Source organism: Elephas maximus, chromosome 14, assembly GCF_024166365.1.
Source record: "Elephas maximus indicus isolate mEleMax1 chromosome 14, mEleMax1 primary haplotype, whole genome shotgun sequence".
Lineage (NCBI taxonomy): Eukaryota > Metazoa > Chordata > Mammalia > Proboscidea > Elephantidae > Elephas > Elephas maximus.
The window spans coordinates 25,523,627-25,540,229 of NC_064832.1; the positions used below are offsets into that span (position 1 = coordinate 25,523,627).

The following is a 16,603-nucleotide window of genomic DNA, read 5'->3' on the forward strand; positions in this document are numbered from 1 at the left end:
GGGGCCTGCCCTCTTCACCTTGCTTACGGCTCTGCTGTGAAGTTCAGGACTAAGGAGTTAATGTGTTTTCTCTAAAATGAGATGGAAAACTTCTTCAGGATGATTTTTACATTTTTTCAAACAGATCACTTTCAGGACTGTCCTTAATTCTCGGTACATATTCAAGAAATAGTAAAATTAGCTTAAAAAAAAAAGGATTTTTCTTAAACACAGAACCAACCTTGTGACCTCCTCTAACGAGCATCACAATCCCCAGTGATCAAGCCCTTGGCTGGTGGCCGCCATGTGAATGCTCATGTTCTCAGGATGAAAGGCAGTGGTGGTTCAGTGGAAGCCTCCTCACCTTCCATGCGGGAGACCCAGGTTTGATTCCTGGCCAATGCACCTCCCGTGTAGACACCGCCCATCTGTCTGTCGGTGGAGGCTTGTATGTTGCTATGATACTGAACAGGTTTCGAAGCAACTTCCAGACTGAGACAGACTAGGAAGAAAGGCTGGGTGGTCTACTTCTGAAAATCAGCCATCTAAAACCCTATGGATTACAACGGTCTGATCCACAGCCAATCACAGGGATATTGCAGGCCTGGGCTGCATTTCGTTCTGTTGTACACAGGGTCACCACGAGTCGAAGGCCATCTGGATGACAGCTAACGACAACAATGTTCTCGGAATGGAAGACCAGCAGAGACACATATGGGAGTGAACCAGAGGACAAGAGTTTTGCACAATTTCCCTAAAATAAAAATTGCGTTCAGGGAGTCTCAGAAAAGCACACATTCCTTCTGGCTAGATGCAGGGCTGAAGTCGTACTGAGGCAGCAGGTCCAGTCAAGTTGGAAGAAAGGGAGCGGCCTGAGGGGGAGGGAGGGGCCAGCAGCAAGAGGTGACCCAGTGGCTGGCTTGTCTGAGGGAGGTCTAGGCTTTCTACTTCTGGAGGGCAGTCCTTGGGTGGTGCAAATGGTTAACTCCCTTGGGTGCTAACTGAAGATTGGAGGATTGAGTTTACCCAAGCCTGCCTTGGAAGGAGGCCCTGGCAATCTACTTGCAAAAAATCAGCCGTTGAATCCCTGCGGAGCGCAGGTCTGCCCTGACACACATGACTTGCCATGAGTCAGGGTCAACGCCGGGGCCACTGGGGTTTTTTTTCTCTTTACTGAGGAAGACAGAGCTCTGGGTGCACTTAACCCAGGCATGTTCTAAGCAACTATTCGAGAAATGCAAACAAAGCAAATCCAGCTAATCTCCACTGAGATGTTCTTTGGTGGCCTCAATTCCTGTGCACCCCTGAGAAAGGAAAGCTGTGCCAAAGCCCCTGCCCGGGGAGCTGGACCAATACTGCGGAGGACAGGTGCGTGTGTAACAGCGTGTGCACACACTGCCAAGGGAGGGAAGATGGACTACCACTGTTTGCCAGAGAAGAGAAAGAGATACGAAAAAATAGCTGCAAGCCTGACTCGGCTAAGGCTTGTGTTTCAGTCAGGGTGGCAGTCAAGAAAGCCAGTCCTTCGCAGGCAGTTTACCAGAAGGAATTTAGCCAGCTATTTACAAGCGCTGACACCAGGGGCGTGAGACCACCCAGAGATTAACAACAGCAGGAAGCCACCAGGACTCCTAGGGCTGGAGGACACCAGACCCCTGTGGCCCAGGAGCTATAACTCTAGAGGAAGGGCTTCATAAGGGCCACCTGAGGGCCCTGAGGTCTGAGGGAAAGGCCATGGGTGTGGGGGGCTGGAAGCAGAGCACATGTAGCCACTGCCAAGGAGGAAACGTGGTCACTGACAGAGTTGTGGCCACTGCTACGACAAGGCTGGAAAGGGAGGTGGGTAGGATGGGCTAGTATAATATCTCCAGCTGCCCCCTTCTGTTGCAGGCCAAAGCTTCCCAGTTTGGGACTAAGCCTTGACTAGGTTCTTGCCTTCTACTGACCAAGAATGACTAGGAGAGGCTCGGAGTAGGTACTTGAATCAGACAGAAGTCATCACCTTGCAGATGTCTGCGCATGCTCCAGGGACCAGATCCGGTGGGTCCTTCTGAAAAACATCTTACAAGGGAGTACATTGTTTATTCTTTTCTTATCGCAAATTCCAGGGTGGGGGCTTTGCTTTAGCCAAACACATAGTATTGTAAGTAAGTTGCAAGTTGCAGGTGTTGCAGGGCTTCTTGCCTATGGGCTCAGTCCCTGTTTCTTCCCTATCTCACTTCTACCTATATCCCTATTAACCCCACCAACTGAAAAAATTGGGCACAGGGACCTGGGAACTCTAGTCTGTAGGGGCTAGCCTTGAGCAGTACAGAGCAGAGCAGAGCAGAGGAAAGGCCTGAAAGGGAACTGGCAGAGGGGCTGTCCCCCTTGGCCAGCTATTATCCTGCCACAGGAGTCTGGATACTTGGACACAGCAGATGCCTGGCTGAGGGGAGATGATTGTGGCAATGTTCTGGCTTCCAGGCTTCAATAAGCATTAGCCTAAAAAGTCCCCATCTCCTTCCTGAAGGGCAGAAGCTAGTCCTGCTCATCCTCGCTTTCTCCACACCCGCAGATGGTGCAGGGACTTAGAAGAGGAAGAGGAGGGTCTTTCAGCTCCTCTCCCTCACCCAGACTTCCTCCACCCCTCCCGCTTCTGGCATTAAAAAAAAAAAAACTTAAGACCACTGTCTTAGTCATCTAGGACTGCTAGAACAGAAATACCACAAGTGGGTGGCTTTAACAAAGAGAAACTTATTCTCACAGTAAAGTAGGCTAAAAGTCCAAATTCAGGGCGTCAGCTCCAGGTGAAGTCTTTTTCTCTCTGTTGGCCTTGTCATTAATATCCCCCTGGACTAGGAGCTTCTTCGCGCAGGGACCCTGGATCCAGAGGACGTGCTCTGCTCCCAGCACTGCTTTCTTGGTGGTATGAGGTTCCCCCCTCCCCCGCCCCGCCCCCACCCCCACCCATCTCTCTGCTCCCTTCTTTCTTTAATACCTCAAGAGATTGCCTCAAGACACAATCCAATCCCGTAGGTTGAGCCCTGGCTCACTAACACAACTGCCACCCATCCTCCCTCATTAACATCATAGAGGCAGGATTTACATATAGGAAAATCACACAATACCAGGAATCAGGGCCCAGCCAAATTGATACCCACATTTTTGGGGGCCATAATTTAATCCATGATGACCACATTGCCACTGGGAGAAATCAAAATTCCTAGAAATGACTTTGCGTCACACTAATCCCCCTGGCCTTCAGAAAAAAAAAAAAAAATTTTTTTTTTTTTTTCAGAGTTTGGGTTAAATGTTAAGTTTACAAATATTGTCCAAAAATCGCTCACCTTTGTTAGCTACCATTGAGTCAGCCCCTGGCTCATGGTGTGCCCATGCACAATGGAATAAAATTGATCAGACCACTGTGACCCAGAGGGTTTTCCATGACTGATTTTCACAAGCAGATGGCCAAGTCTTTCTTCCCAGTGTGTCTCAGCATAGAAGCTGTGCTGAAACCTGTTCAGCATCATAATAACACATACAGTCCCCCACTGAGAAACAGGTGATGGCTGTGCACCAGGTGCATTGGCCGGGAATTGAACCCAAATCTCCCATGTGGAAGATAAGAATTCCACCTCTGAATCATAACTGCCCCCCTCATTCAATTGCCAAGCTTTTTTTCGCTCTCTTTTTCATTTTCATCATTGTTGAAAATATGCACAACAAAAACATGTGGCAATTCAAGTTTCTACAAGTACCTTTCAGTGACATTAATGACATTCTTCGAGTTGTGCAACCATTCTCACCCTTCTTTTAGCGTTGTTCTTTCCTCATTAGCATAAACTCACTGTCCCCTAAGGTTCTAGCTAATCTTTCAAGTTGCTGTTATCACTTTGATCCTATATCCATAGATCCTAAAGTAAAGGGGGAAGGTTGAGAGCTTGCACTTGGGAAGAAGAGACAAGGGGTGGTGACATTCCTCAATAAGATGGTCCCTAGGTAGTTAAAGGTTAAGCCAAGGAAATGGTCCCTGTAGGGGTCCCTAACTTGAATAAGGTCCCTGACTTGGCTGTTAAATGTTAACAGGGAGAGAGAACAACAAAAAAAAAGGGTATAAAACCCTAAGAAAACGACTATCAGGGCTCTCAGACTCTCTCTATATCTGAGTAGCCTGCTTGACGCTCTCTAGTCAAGTGTAATTTTTTTTCTTTATAATTTTTATTGTGGTTTAAGTGAAAGTTTACAAATCAAGTCAGTCTCTCACACAAAAACTTATGTACACCTTGCTACATACCCCCAATTACTCTCCCCCAATAAGACAGCCCACTCTCTCCCTCCACTCTCTCTTTTCGTGTCCATTTCCACAGCTTCTAACCCCCTCCACCCTCTCATCTCCCCTCCAGGCAGGATATGCCAACATAGTCTCAAGTGTCCACCTGATCCGAGAAGCTCACTCCTCACCAGCATCCCTCTCCAACTCATTGTCCAGTCCAATCCATGTCTGAAGAGTTGGCTTTGGGAATGGTTCCTGTCCTGGGCCAACAGAAGGTGTGGGTTCCATAACCACCGCGGTCCTTCTAGTCTCAGTCAGACCATTAAGTCTGGTCTTTTTATGAGAATTTGGGGTCTGCATGCCACTGCTCTCCTGCTCCCTCAGGGGTTCTCTGTTGTGTTCCCTGTCAGGGCAGTCATTGGTTGTAGCCGGGTACCATCTAGCTCTTCTGGTCTCGGGATGATGTGGTCTCAGGATGATGTGGTCCTGGTTCATGTGGCCTTTTCTGTCTCTTGGGCTCATAATTACACTGTGTCCTTGACATTCTTCATTCTCCTTTGATCCAGGTGGGATGACACCAAATGATGCATCTTAGATGGCTGCTTGGTACCGTTTAAGACCCCAGATGCCTCTTTTCAAAGTGGGATGCAGAATGTTTTCTTAATAGATTTTATTATGCCAATTGACTTAGATGTCCCCTGAAACCGTGGTCCCCAAACCCCTGCCCCTACTACGCTGGCCTTCAAAGCATTCAGTTTATTGAGGAAACTTCTTTGCTTTTGGTTTAGTCCAGTTGTGCTGACCTCCCCTGTATTGTGTGATGTCTTTCCCTTCACCTAAAGTAGTTCTTATCTACTATCTAATTACTGTATACCCCTCTCCCACCCTCCTGCCTCTCTTGACCACAAAAGAATGTTTTCTTCTCAGTTTAAACTATTTCTCAAATTATTATAATAGTGGTCTTATACAATATTTGTCCTTTTGCAACTGACTAATTTCACTCAGCATATGGGTTTAATTTCACTCAGCATAATGCCTTCCAGGTTCCTCCATATTATGAAAATTTTCACAGATTCCTCACTGTTCTTTATCGATGGTAGTATTCCATTATGAGAAGATACCATAATTTATTTATCCATTCATCTGTTGATGGGTACCTTGGTTGCTTCCATCCTTTTGCTATTGTAAACAGTGCTGCAAGAAACATGGGTGTGCATATATCTGTTCGAGTAAAAGCTCTTAATTCTCTGGGATATATTTCAAGGAGGGGAATTGCTAGATCGTATGGTAGTTCTATTTCTAGCTTTTTAAGGAACTGCCAAATGGATTTCCAAAGTGTTTGTACCATTTGACATTCCGACCAGCAGTGTAGAAGTGTTCCAATCTCTCCACAGCCTCTCCAACATTTATTCTTTTGTGTTTTTTGGATTAATGCCAGCCTTGTTGGAGTGAAATAGAATCTCATTGCAGTTTTGATTTGCATTTCTCTAATGGCTAATGATCGTGGACAACTCCTCCTGTATCCGTTAGCTAGCTGAATGTCTTCTTTAGTGAAGTGTCTATTCCTATCTTTTGCCCATTTTTTAATTGGGTTATTTTTTTTTTATTGTCTATTTGTATTTGAGTTTTTGCAGTATCATGTAGATTTTAGAGATCAGGTGATGATCAGAAATGTCATAGTTAAAAACTTTTTCCCAGTCTGTAGGTAGTCTTTTTACTCTTTTGCGGAAGTCTTTGGATGAGCATAGGTGTTTGATTTCTAAAACTCCCAGTTATCTAGTTTTTCTTCTGCATTTTAATAATGTCTTGTATACTGTTTATGCCATATATTAGGGCTCCTAATGTTGTCTGTATTTTTTCTCCCATGATCTTTATTGTTTTAGATTTTATATTTAGGTCTTTGATCCATTTTGAGTCAGTTTTTGTGCATAGAGTGAGGTATGGGTCTTGTTTCATTTTTTTGCAAATGGATATCCAGTTATGCCAGCACCATTTGTTAAAAAGACTGTCTTTTCCCTATTTAAGTGTTTTGGGGCCTTTGTCAAATATCAACTGCTCATATGTGGATGGATTTACGTCTGGATTCTCAATTCTGTTCCATTGGTCCATGTATCTGTTGTTATACCAGTACCAGGCTGTTTTGACTACTGTGGCAGTATAATGGGCTCTAAAATCAGGTAAAGTAAGGCCTCACACTTTGTTCTTCTTTTTCAGTAATGCCTTATTTTTCTGGGGCCTCTTTCCCTTCCATATGAAGTTGGTGATTTGTTTCTCCATCTCATTAAAGAATGTCTTTGGGATTTGGGTCGGAATTGCATTAAATGTATAAATCGCTTTTGGTAGAATAGACATCTTTATAATGTTAGGTTTTCCTATCCACGAGCAAGGTATGTTCTTCCACTTATGTAAGTCCCTTTTGGTTTCTTGCAGAAGTGTACTGTAGTTTTCTTTGTATAAGTCTTTTACATCTCTGGTAAGTTTTATTCCTATTTTATCTTCTTGGGGGCTACTGTAAATGGCATTGATTTGGTGATTTCGTCTTCGATGTTCTTTTTGTTGGTGTAGAGGAATCCAACTGATTTTTGTATGTTTATTTTGTATCCCGATACTCTGCGGAACTCTTCTATTAGTTTCAGCAGTTTTCTGGAGGATTCCCTAGGGTTTTCTGTGTACGAGATCATGTCATCTGCAAACACCGATACTTTTACTTTTTCTTTTCCAATCTGGATGCCCTTTATTTATGTAGCCTAATTGCTCTGGCTAGGACCTCCAACACAATGTTGAATAAGAGCGGTGATAAAGGGCATCCTTGTCTGGTTCCTGATCTCAATGGGAAAGCTTTCAGGCTCTCACCATTTAGGGTAGTGTTGGCTGTTGGCTTTGTATAAATGCCCTTTATTATGCTGAGGAATTTTCCTTCTATTCCTATTTTGCTGAGAGTTTTTATCACGAATGGGTGTTGGACTTTGTCAAATGCCTTTTCTAAATCAATTGATAAAATCATGTGATCCTTGTCTTTTGTCTTATTTATGTGGTGGATTACATTAATTGTTTTTCTGATGTTGAACCATCCCTGCATACCTGGTATGAATCCTACTTGGTCATGGTGAATTATGTTTTTGATATGTTGTTGAATTCTATTGGCTAGAATTTTGCTGAGGATTTTTGCATCTACATTCATGAGGTATATAGGTCTATAATTTTCTTTTCTTGTGGTGTCTTTACCTGGTTTTGGTATCAGGGATATGGTGGCTTCATAAAATGAGTTTGGTAGTATTCCGTACTTTTCTATGCTCTGAAACGCCTTTAGTAGTAGTGGTGTTAGCTCTTCCCTGAAAGTTTGGTAGAACTCCGCAGTGAAGCCATCTGGACCAGGGCTTTTTTGGGGGGGAAGTTTTTTGGTTACCTTTTCAATCTCTTCTTTTGTTATGGCTTTATTTAGTTGTTCTACCTCTGCTTGTGTTAGTTTAGGTAGGTAGTGTGTTTCTAGGAATTCGTCCATTTCTTCTCGGTTTTCTAATTTGTTAGAGCAGAATTTTTCATAGTAATCTGATCTGATTCTTTTAATTTCAGTTGGGTCTGTTGTAATATCGCCCATCTGATTTCTTATTTGGGTTATTTGCTTCCTCTCCAGTTTTTCTTTTGTCAGTTTGGCCAGTGGTTTACCAATTTTGTTGATTTTTTCAAAAAACCAGCTTTTGGCCTTGTGAATTCTTTCAATTGTTTTTCTGTTTTCTATTTTGTTTAGTTCGGCTCTAACTTTTATTATTTGTTTTCTTCTGGTGCCTGTGGGTTTCTTTTGTTGCTCTCTTTCTATTTGTTCAAGTTGTAGGGATAATTCTTTGATTTTGACCCTTTCTTCTTTTTAGATGTGTGCATTTATTGATATCACTTGGCCTCTGAGCACTGCTTTTGCTGTGTCCCAAAGATTCTGATAGGAAGTGTTTTCATTCTCATTGGATTTTATGAATGTCTTCATTCCATCCTTAATGTCTTCTATAATCCAGTCTTTTTTGAGCAGAGTATTGTTCAGTTTCGAAGTGTTTGATTTCTTTTCCCTGCATTTCCTGTTATTGATTTCCACTTTTATGGCCTTATGGTCAGAGAAGATGCTTTGTAATATTTCAATGCTTCGGATCCTGGTAAGGCTTGCTTTATGACCTAATATGTGGTCTATTCTAGAGAATGTTCCATGTGCACTAGAGAAGAAAGTATACGTGGTTGGCGTTGGGTGGAGTGTTCTGTATATGTCTACGAGGTCAAGTTGGTTGATTGTGGCATTTAGATCTTCCATGTCTTTATTGGGCTTCTTTCTGGATGTCCTGTCCTTCACTGAAAGTGGTGTGTTGAAGTCTCCTACTATTATTGTGGAGTTGTCTCTCTCACTTTTCAATGCTGATAGAGTTTGTTTTATGTATCTTGCAGCCCTGTCATTGGGTGCATAAATTTTGAATATGGTTATATCTTCTTGGTGTATTGTCCCTTTAATCATTATATAGTGTCCTTCCTTATCCTTTCTGATGGATTTAACTTTACAGTCTATTTTGTCAGAAATTAATATTGCCACTCCTGCTCTTTTTTGATGGTTGTTTGCTTCATATATTTTTTTCCATCCTTTGAGTTTTTGTTTGTTTGTGTCTCTAAGTCTAAGGTGTGTCTCTTGTAGGCCGCATATAGATGGATCTTGTTTTTTAATCCATCCTGCCACTCTCTCTTTATTGGTGCATTTAGTCCATTTACATTCAGGATAATTATGGATAGGTAAGAATTTAGTGCCATCACTTTGATGTCTTTTTGTGTGTGTGTTGTTGACAGTTTCTTTTTCCCCCTCAACTTTATGTGCTGAGTAGATTATCTTTATATATTGTCCTTTCCTCATATTCGTTGTTGTTGATTTTGTTTCTGTTGAGTCTCTATGTTTTTTTTTTTTTTTTGATTTTATTTTGATCAGTAGGATAGTTTGTCTCCTTTGTGGTTACCTTATCATTTACCCCTATTTTTCTAAACTTAACCCTAACTTTTATTTCTTTGTATGGCCATGTCTTCCTCTCCATATGGAAGGTGTATGATTCCATTTCTTAGTCCCTCTTTATTGTTTTAATGTTGTCTTCTTTTATATAATAACACTCGCTGTTACCCTGTTTTGAGCTTTGTTTATTATTATTATTCTTGCTTTGTTTGTTTTTTGGATTGCCCTGTCTGGGTTGACTTCTGGTTGCTCTGCCCAGTGTTCTAGTCTTGGGTTGATACCTGATATTATTGATTTTCTGGCGAAAGAACTCCCTTTACTATTTCTTGTAGCTTTGGTTTGGTTTTTACAAATTCCCTAAACTTCAGTTTATCTGGAAATGTCTTAATTTCACCTTCATATTTAAGAGACAGTTTTGATGGATATTTGATTCTTGGCAGGCAATTTTTTCCTTCAATTTTTTAAATATGTCATCCCTTTGCCTTCTTGCTTGCATGGTTTCTGCCGAGTAGTCCGAGCTTATTCTTATTGGTTCTCCTTTGTAGGTGACTTTTCGTTTATCCCTCCCTGCCCTTATAATTCTCTCTTTATCTTTGGTTTTGGCATGTTTGATTATAATATGTCTTGGTGAATTTCTTTTAACATCTACGTTTATGTGGAGTTCGATGAGTATCTTACATAGATATCTTATCATCTTTCACGATATCAGGGAACTTTTCTGCCAACAAATATTCATCAAGGCTGTCTGTATTTTCTGTTATCCCTCCCTGTTCTGGCACTCCAATCACTCATAGGTTATTTCTCTTGTTAGAGTCCCTCATGATTCTTAAGGTTTCTTCATTTTTTAAAAATTCTTTTCTCTGATTTTTCTTCAACTATATTAGTGCCAGTGATTTATCTTCAAGTTCAGAAATTCTAGCTTCTACTTGCTCAATTCTGCTCCTCTGACTTCTATTGAGTTGTTTACCTCTGTAATTTTATTGTTAATCTTCTGAATTTCTGATTGCTCTCTCTCTATGGATTTTTCCATCTTATTAAACTTTTCATCGTGTTCCTGAATAATTTTTCTAATTTCTTCCGTTGCTTTATCTGTGTGTTCCTTGGCTTGTTCTGCGTATTGCTCCATTTCCTTCCTGATGTCTTGAAGAGTTCTGTATATTAAACTTTTGTAGTCTGCATCTGGTAATTCCAAGAATGCACTTTCATCTAGAAAATCCTTGGATTCTTTGTTTTGAGAGCCTGTTTAGGTGATCATGGTCTGTTTCTTTATGTGACTTGATATTGGCTGTTGTCCCTGAGCCATCTGTAAGTTATTGTATTAGTTTATGCTTGCTTACTGTGTCATAGCTTCTTGCTTTGTTTTGTTTTGGTATACCCATATGGGTTGCTTCGGTGAGCTAGCTTGATTATTTTCGCCTTTGAAACTCTAATGTCCTGTCCCCAGCTGGCTAGAGCTGTTATCAGGTATATTAGTCTAGGAGTCCATTCAGTTTTCTTGTATGAATTCAGCTCAGGTTTCCAGGTAGCTGATCATCAAATGTGTGGTACAGGCTCTGTCCTACAGCCTTAGAGGGGCAGGGGTGATTGGCGTATATACCGGTATCTGATTTCAGCAGTTGGTCACGCTCTGAACAAGGCTGGGGCTGAGAACTGACCCCTACGTGTCTCTGAGGAAAACGCATCTCTGTTCCCTAGAGCGTGCTGGTGGGTGGGTTCTGCAGGGGGACCTTGGGCACCCAAACTTTTTGGTTGTAAGGACTGGGAAGTACCAGTTATCTTTGGACCCCTGTCATGGGTGGCTGGGTGACCTGAGTGGAGCTACCAGTCCTTAGGTCCCCAGTGTGGGTAGGTGAGGACCTTGTTTAATAGGTAAAGCAATGTCAGACATCAAACACCCACCTCTCTACCACACAGCTGAAACAGTTGGAGTCTGCTAACAAGGGCCTATTCTTCCAAAACAGACACACAGAGGTCCATGCAGAAGGGAAAGGTGTCAAAATCCATGGACGGTTTATGACTGGACAGTAGCTGCTTCTGTCCTGAGCTCCCCTGGTTAGTGGAACAAGCAAATTATCTTTTCCCCCAATTGCAAATTTTTTCCTTCCCCAAGGCCAGGAGAATGCCTCATGTGCTGTTCTTCTCTGCTTCCAGAGGTGTGAGTAGACTGTGTGGCTGGCTGCTTCTCCCTGAGGAAACTGTGGCCGAATGCTAGTACCAAACCACTGAAAACGCCGCTCCTGGAATGGTGCCTGTGGGCTCCCCACGATTCAGGTCCGGTAACTCCTCTCCACTTCTGAACAGTCTATTCCTCTCCCTGCCCCTCAGTTCATTTTATAAGCTTGACTTTGAAGCTCAGGGCTCCCAGCTTGTCACAAATATACTCATTTCACTTGTTTTTTTGGGTCTTTGTTGTAAAGAGGGCTTGTGGGAAGCATCTGTCTATTCTGCCATCTTGGCTCCACCTCCATAGTCAAGTGTATTTTGCTACAAACCCTCTGCTAGCTAATAAACCTCTGTTTGCTTGACACTCTTTGTCTCAGTGTTTGAACTCTATCCTGCACTGAAGACAAGGACTGAGGCTATTCTCCGGTAACACTAAAAGAGCATAATCCTCAAGGGAGACATTCCTTACTAGTTAAGTTAGACTATAGTTTGGTTTAAAGATGACTTTAGGGGATATTTTTGGTTTAAGGTTTAAAGATTGTTTCAGGGCAATAGTTCCAGCAGTTCATCCAGCCTCCATGACTTCTGAAAGTCTGCAGCCCATGAGAATTTGAAATTCTGTTCTGTATTTTCCCTCTTTTGATCAGAATTCTTCTATAGAATCTTTGATAAAAATGTTTAGTAATGGTAGCCAGGCACCATCCAGTTCTTCTGGTCTCATGGCAAAGGAGGCAGCTGTTCGTGGAGGCAACTAGCCACACATTCCATCTTCTTGCAAAGCTTTTATTTGATATTTAATCCCATTTTCTTGACTGGGCTCCATCCCACCCCTCAAAAACACTGGCCCAGTTCACCCTTTCCTGTTCCAAATAGTCTTTCCAAAATCATTAACTGAGCATCTACCAAGGGCTAAAAGCTAGAGATTTGAAAATGAATGAGACACAGCCTTGCCTCTTTTTCTTTCTGTTTCCCTGAGCAGTAGTTGTCCCTCTTCCCAAGCCACCCCAGCCCACCCAAGCAGAGACTTCCGGCAGATGTCATTTCACTGAGGGAAATAATACACAGAGCAGGACTGGGGAACTGCTCTGCTGAACTCGGTGGTGGCAGGAACTTCCATCCTCCTACTCTGTGCTCTCCAACCCTTCCCAACCTGGGGGCCCTGACACACATTCTTGCAATTCCTGGGTCTTTCCAAAGCAGTTTGCAAACTCTGGCTCCAGGTCAGTAGGGAAAAAAATGCGGACTCCTTAGCAAATTTATTGGGAGACAGAAAGAACATAAATAAGACTTGTCGTAAAAATTGCTAATTTTACTATCTGTGTGTCCTTTGGCCAGTGGGAGTCTGTCAGATGAGGTGTCAAGGCTTAGGAGGAAAGAGTCAAGTGAAATCATCCATCCGAAAGTGGTTTATAAATTGTAAGCTGTAGACCAATATTAAGGGGCTTCCTTTGGTAATGTTCCTTCCTTGACAGACATTTCCAAGAAGATTAAAGAGAAGAGGAATGAAATTATGTCACCATGAGGGAATTCTTTGGTCTCAGCTGGCTGACCCATCACTGGGTCATCTATAGGTCATTCCATGTAGTCCCCCAAAACAGCCCCACTGCTGATGTTCAGGGCTGGTCTGTAGCCAGCCCTCCTTGAAGAGACGTGCCCTCAGTGGCACCTTCCCTGGGCCTGTTGGGGAAAAATTACAAAGATCAAAATCTACTCTTAACCCGGAAAACCTCCACAAAAATAAAAGAGAAAGAAAAGTTTTATTATCGAGTGAGTATTAAACCAGAATATGAAGCATCCCAGGCAGTTGGCTAAGAGATTGCAAAGATGGAAAGGAATCTGACCCTTTGTATAGCTGAGTAGACAGAACTCATTACATTCATGTTTAAGATAAAATTGCTCTTTTTCTAGTACCTTTGTGGCTGGGTACCTGGAGGTATGCTAACCTTCTTCCAGGCAACTGGGAGGTGGGGGTGAGATCTCCCTCGATGATTACATTTTAAAAGAGATGGTTCCCAAGTCCTTGAGGAAATATCCTTGATTTACATACTTTTCAAAGGAACAGAGAAAGAACTTATAATTACAAGTCGTGTAAAGTGAATTCTGAAAAAACAATGGTTGGGGGGAGCCTCTTCCCTTATTTTCAACAGGAAGAAATAAAACCTCTTATCTTCAGTTATTATTTGTCCTCATAGGCCTCACCACTACTCCCAGGAAATCTGGACGCTTAGCTTAGGGTGCGTAGAACTTGTTTCTGTTGGTGTGCCTTTCTCTCCCACTAGACTGGGCAGTTCTGGTAGACGAGGACAGTGTCTTCTGCCTCTTTAGATTCACAGCTCACCTGAGCCAGGCTAGTCACACAGCCAGCAGCCACAGCCACTCTTGCTCGGCTTGCCCAGGCCTTTCCATTAGCAGCCAAGTACTTAACCACTGCTTAACTGGACCTCCTTCGAGCTATAAAACAAACTGCTGTCGAGTCGATTCTGATTCATAGCGACCTTATAGGACAGAGCAGAACTGCCCTATAAGGTTTCCAAGGCTGTAAATCTTTATGGAACCAGACTGCCACAACTTTCACCCACGGAGTAGGCTGGTGGATCACAACCTTTTGGTTAGCAGTTGAGCACTTAACCACTGAGCCACCAGGGCTCCTCAGCTATTAACTAGTGCTCAATAAATATGAATCAAATGAAAACAAATGCTTCTAAATCAAAAGCACTTTGACCGTCAATTCTCCTATCCGTGCTATAACTTTCAGGAGACTCTACGAGAATGAAAATAAACATTTTGGCCCTTGGATCACACCATACTGTTCTGGCTTCTCTCTTCCTGGGGCCCCATGGGTCAGTTTCTATGGCTGGAAGAGTATATGGTAAAAAGGAATTAAGGAAAGCTGAAATACATTGGCTAACACTTATATTGTACCCTAATCTATAGAGATAGAAGCAGAGCTGCTTAGTGACAGCTCAGATCCCCACTCTTCTACCCCTTTTGTGTCCCCTAAGGCCCTCTCTGTGGGACCTCAGAGTGCCAGAGAACTCAGAAAACCACTGTACTCAGCCACGTGGTTGTCAGGGAAAACATGGCACCAATCAAAGTTGGTAGCACAAAATGGATGCTTAAGAAATACTCACGGACCGTGTCTTCGTATTTAACAGTAAAAACCAGTTCCCACTGAGTGTACTCTTATAGAGTAGAACTGTACTCCATAGCGTTTTCAGTGGCCGATTTTTCAGAAGCAGATTGCCAGGCATTTCTTCTAAGGCAACTCTGGGTGGACGCGGACCTCCAACATTTTGGTTAGCAGCTGAGCATGTTAACCATTTGTACCACCCAGAGACTCCATATTTCACAGTAAGTTTATTTAAAAAGTTGTTAAAAAAAAAAAAATCAAAACACAAGGAAATGAAAGTGTACTGTTTTTTTTTTGAACAGCTATTCTGTATGCCTGCAGGGAGATTATTTTGTTTCGTAAAGAAGTGGGTTGAAGCAGGCTAGTTGCAATTGTTAAAAAAAATAAACCTTTGAATTAGCTTAAAACAATAACACAATATTTGATTGCCCTATGATTTAATAAAAATTTTGCAAATTGGGGAAGTGCCTCTTGCTGCAAGAAGAAAAAAAATGTTCCCAAGGACCAGAGATTTTACAGCAGCTTAAATACAGATTATCTTTTTTTTTTTTTCTTAATGAATATAAATTTCTGTGGTGACTAAGTACTTAATGGTTACTGAGTTAGCATTAAAAAAGTAACACCTAAAAACCTGGCCTTTTACATATTTGTAGCTATGAGGCCTTTTATGAAATTGAAATTAAGGAAGCACACAGTCTTTTTCATTAAATCACGAGGTAATAGGCTTCTTATTGACAACGCTTTTTTAGCCAGAAAAGAAACATTTAAATGCTGCAGAGTAGTTAGTTTTGCAGTTTTGGGTCAGGCTTTTACTACTAATTTGGAGTTCATGAATCAGAGAAACCCCTTGAAATCAAAGTAAGTTACTGTTGTGACTTAGTAAAATTGGAATTAGAGAGGAATTTGCCTTTTACAAAATGAATTTTAGCTTCTTTTGGCTGTGAGGGCAAGGGAGATGAAATAAAGGGTGGTGGGGATAGGGCGTGAGTGAGCCTAAATAAGAGATCAAAGAAATAACTTTTTTTCCAGGTGCTGTCAAGTCAATTCCAACTCGTGGCAACTCCATGTATGTCATAGTAGAACTGTGTTCCCTAGGGTGTTCAATGGCTGATTTTTTGTAAAGAGATCACCAGGCCTTTCTTCCAAGGCACTTCTTGGTGGACTCAAACCTCCAACTTTGCACTTAGCAACCAAGCGTGTTAACCATTTGTGCCATCTGGGGACTCTTAAGGAAGGAACAGTTATGTTTAAATATAACGAAGAGGATTCCAGGGCAGGACCATGGGTCAGGAAAGAAAGATGGATGATGACAGGAGGCAAGGGGTCCCTTAATCTTATGTATTTCTTTTTTTTTTATTATTATTAACTTTTATTGAGTTTCAAGTGAACGTTTACAAATCAAGCCAGACTGTCACATATAAGTTTATATACACCTTACTCTGTACTCCCACTTGCTCTCCCCCTAATGAGTCAGCCCTTCCAGTCTCTCCTTTCGTGACAATTTTGTCAGCTTCCAACTCTCTCTATCTGCCCATCCCCCCTCCAGACAGGAGATGCCAACACAGTCTCAAGTGTCCACCTGATATAATTAGCTCACTCTTCATCAGCATCTCTCTCCCACCCACTGTCCAGTCCCTTTCATGTCTGATGAGTTGTCTTCGGAGATGGTTCCTGTCCTGTGCCAACAGAAGGTTTGGGGACCATGACTGCCGGGATTCCTCTAGTCTCAGTCAGACCATTAAGTCTGGTCTTTTTATGAGAATTTGGGATCTGCATCCCACTGATCTCCTGCTCCCTCAGGGGTTCTCTCTTGTGCTCCCTGTCAGGGCAGTCATCGATTGTGGCCGGGCACCAACTAGTTCTTCTGGTCTCAGGATGATGTAGGTCTCTGGTTCATGTGGCCCTTTCTGTCTCTTGGGCTCTTAGTTATCATGTGACCTTGGTGTTCTTCATTCTTCTTTGCTCCAGGTGGGTTGAGACCAATTGATGCATCTTAGATGGCCGCTTGTTAGCATTTAAGACCCCAGACGCCACATTTCAAAGTGGGATGCAGAATGTTTTCATAACACAATTATTTTGCCAATTGACTTAGAAGTCCCCTTAAACC

At 42.4% G+C, this 16,603-nt stretch overlaps 1 long non-coding RNA gene across 1 annotated transcript; it reads left to right on the plus strand.

Annotated features, from left to right (window-relative positions):
• The first annotated feature begins 1,245 nt into the window (after nt 1-1,245).
• Nucleotides 1,246-11,514, plus strand: LOC126058294 (uncharacterized). Its single transcript, XR_007513173.1, has 3 exons — nt 1,246-1,347; nt 1,870-2,019; nt 11,355-11,514. It is a non-coding gene; the product is annotated as an uncharacterized LOC126058294 (long non-coding RNA).
• Nucleotides 11,515-16,603: the final 5,089 nt, after the last annotated feature.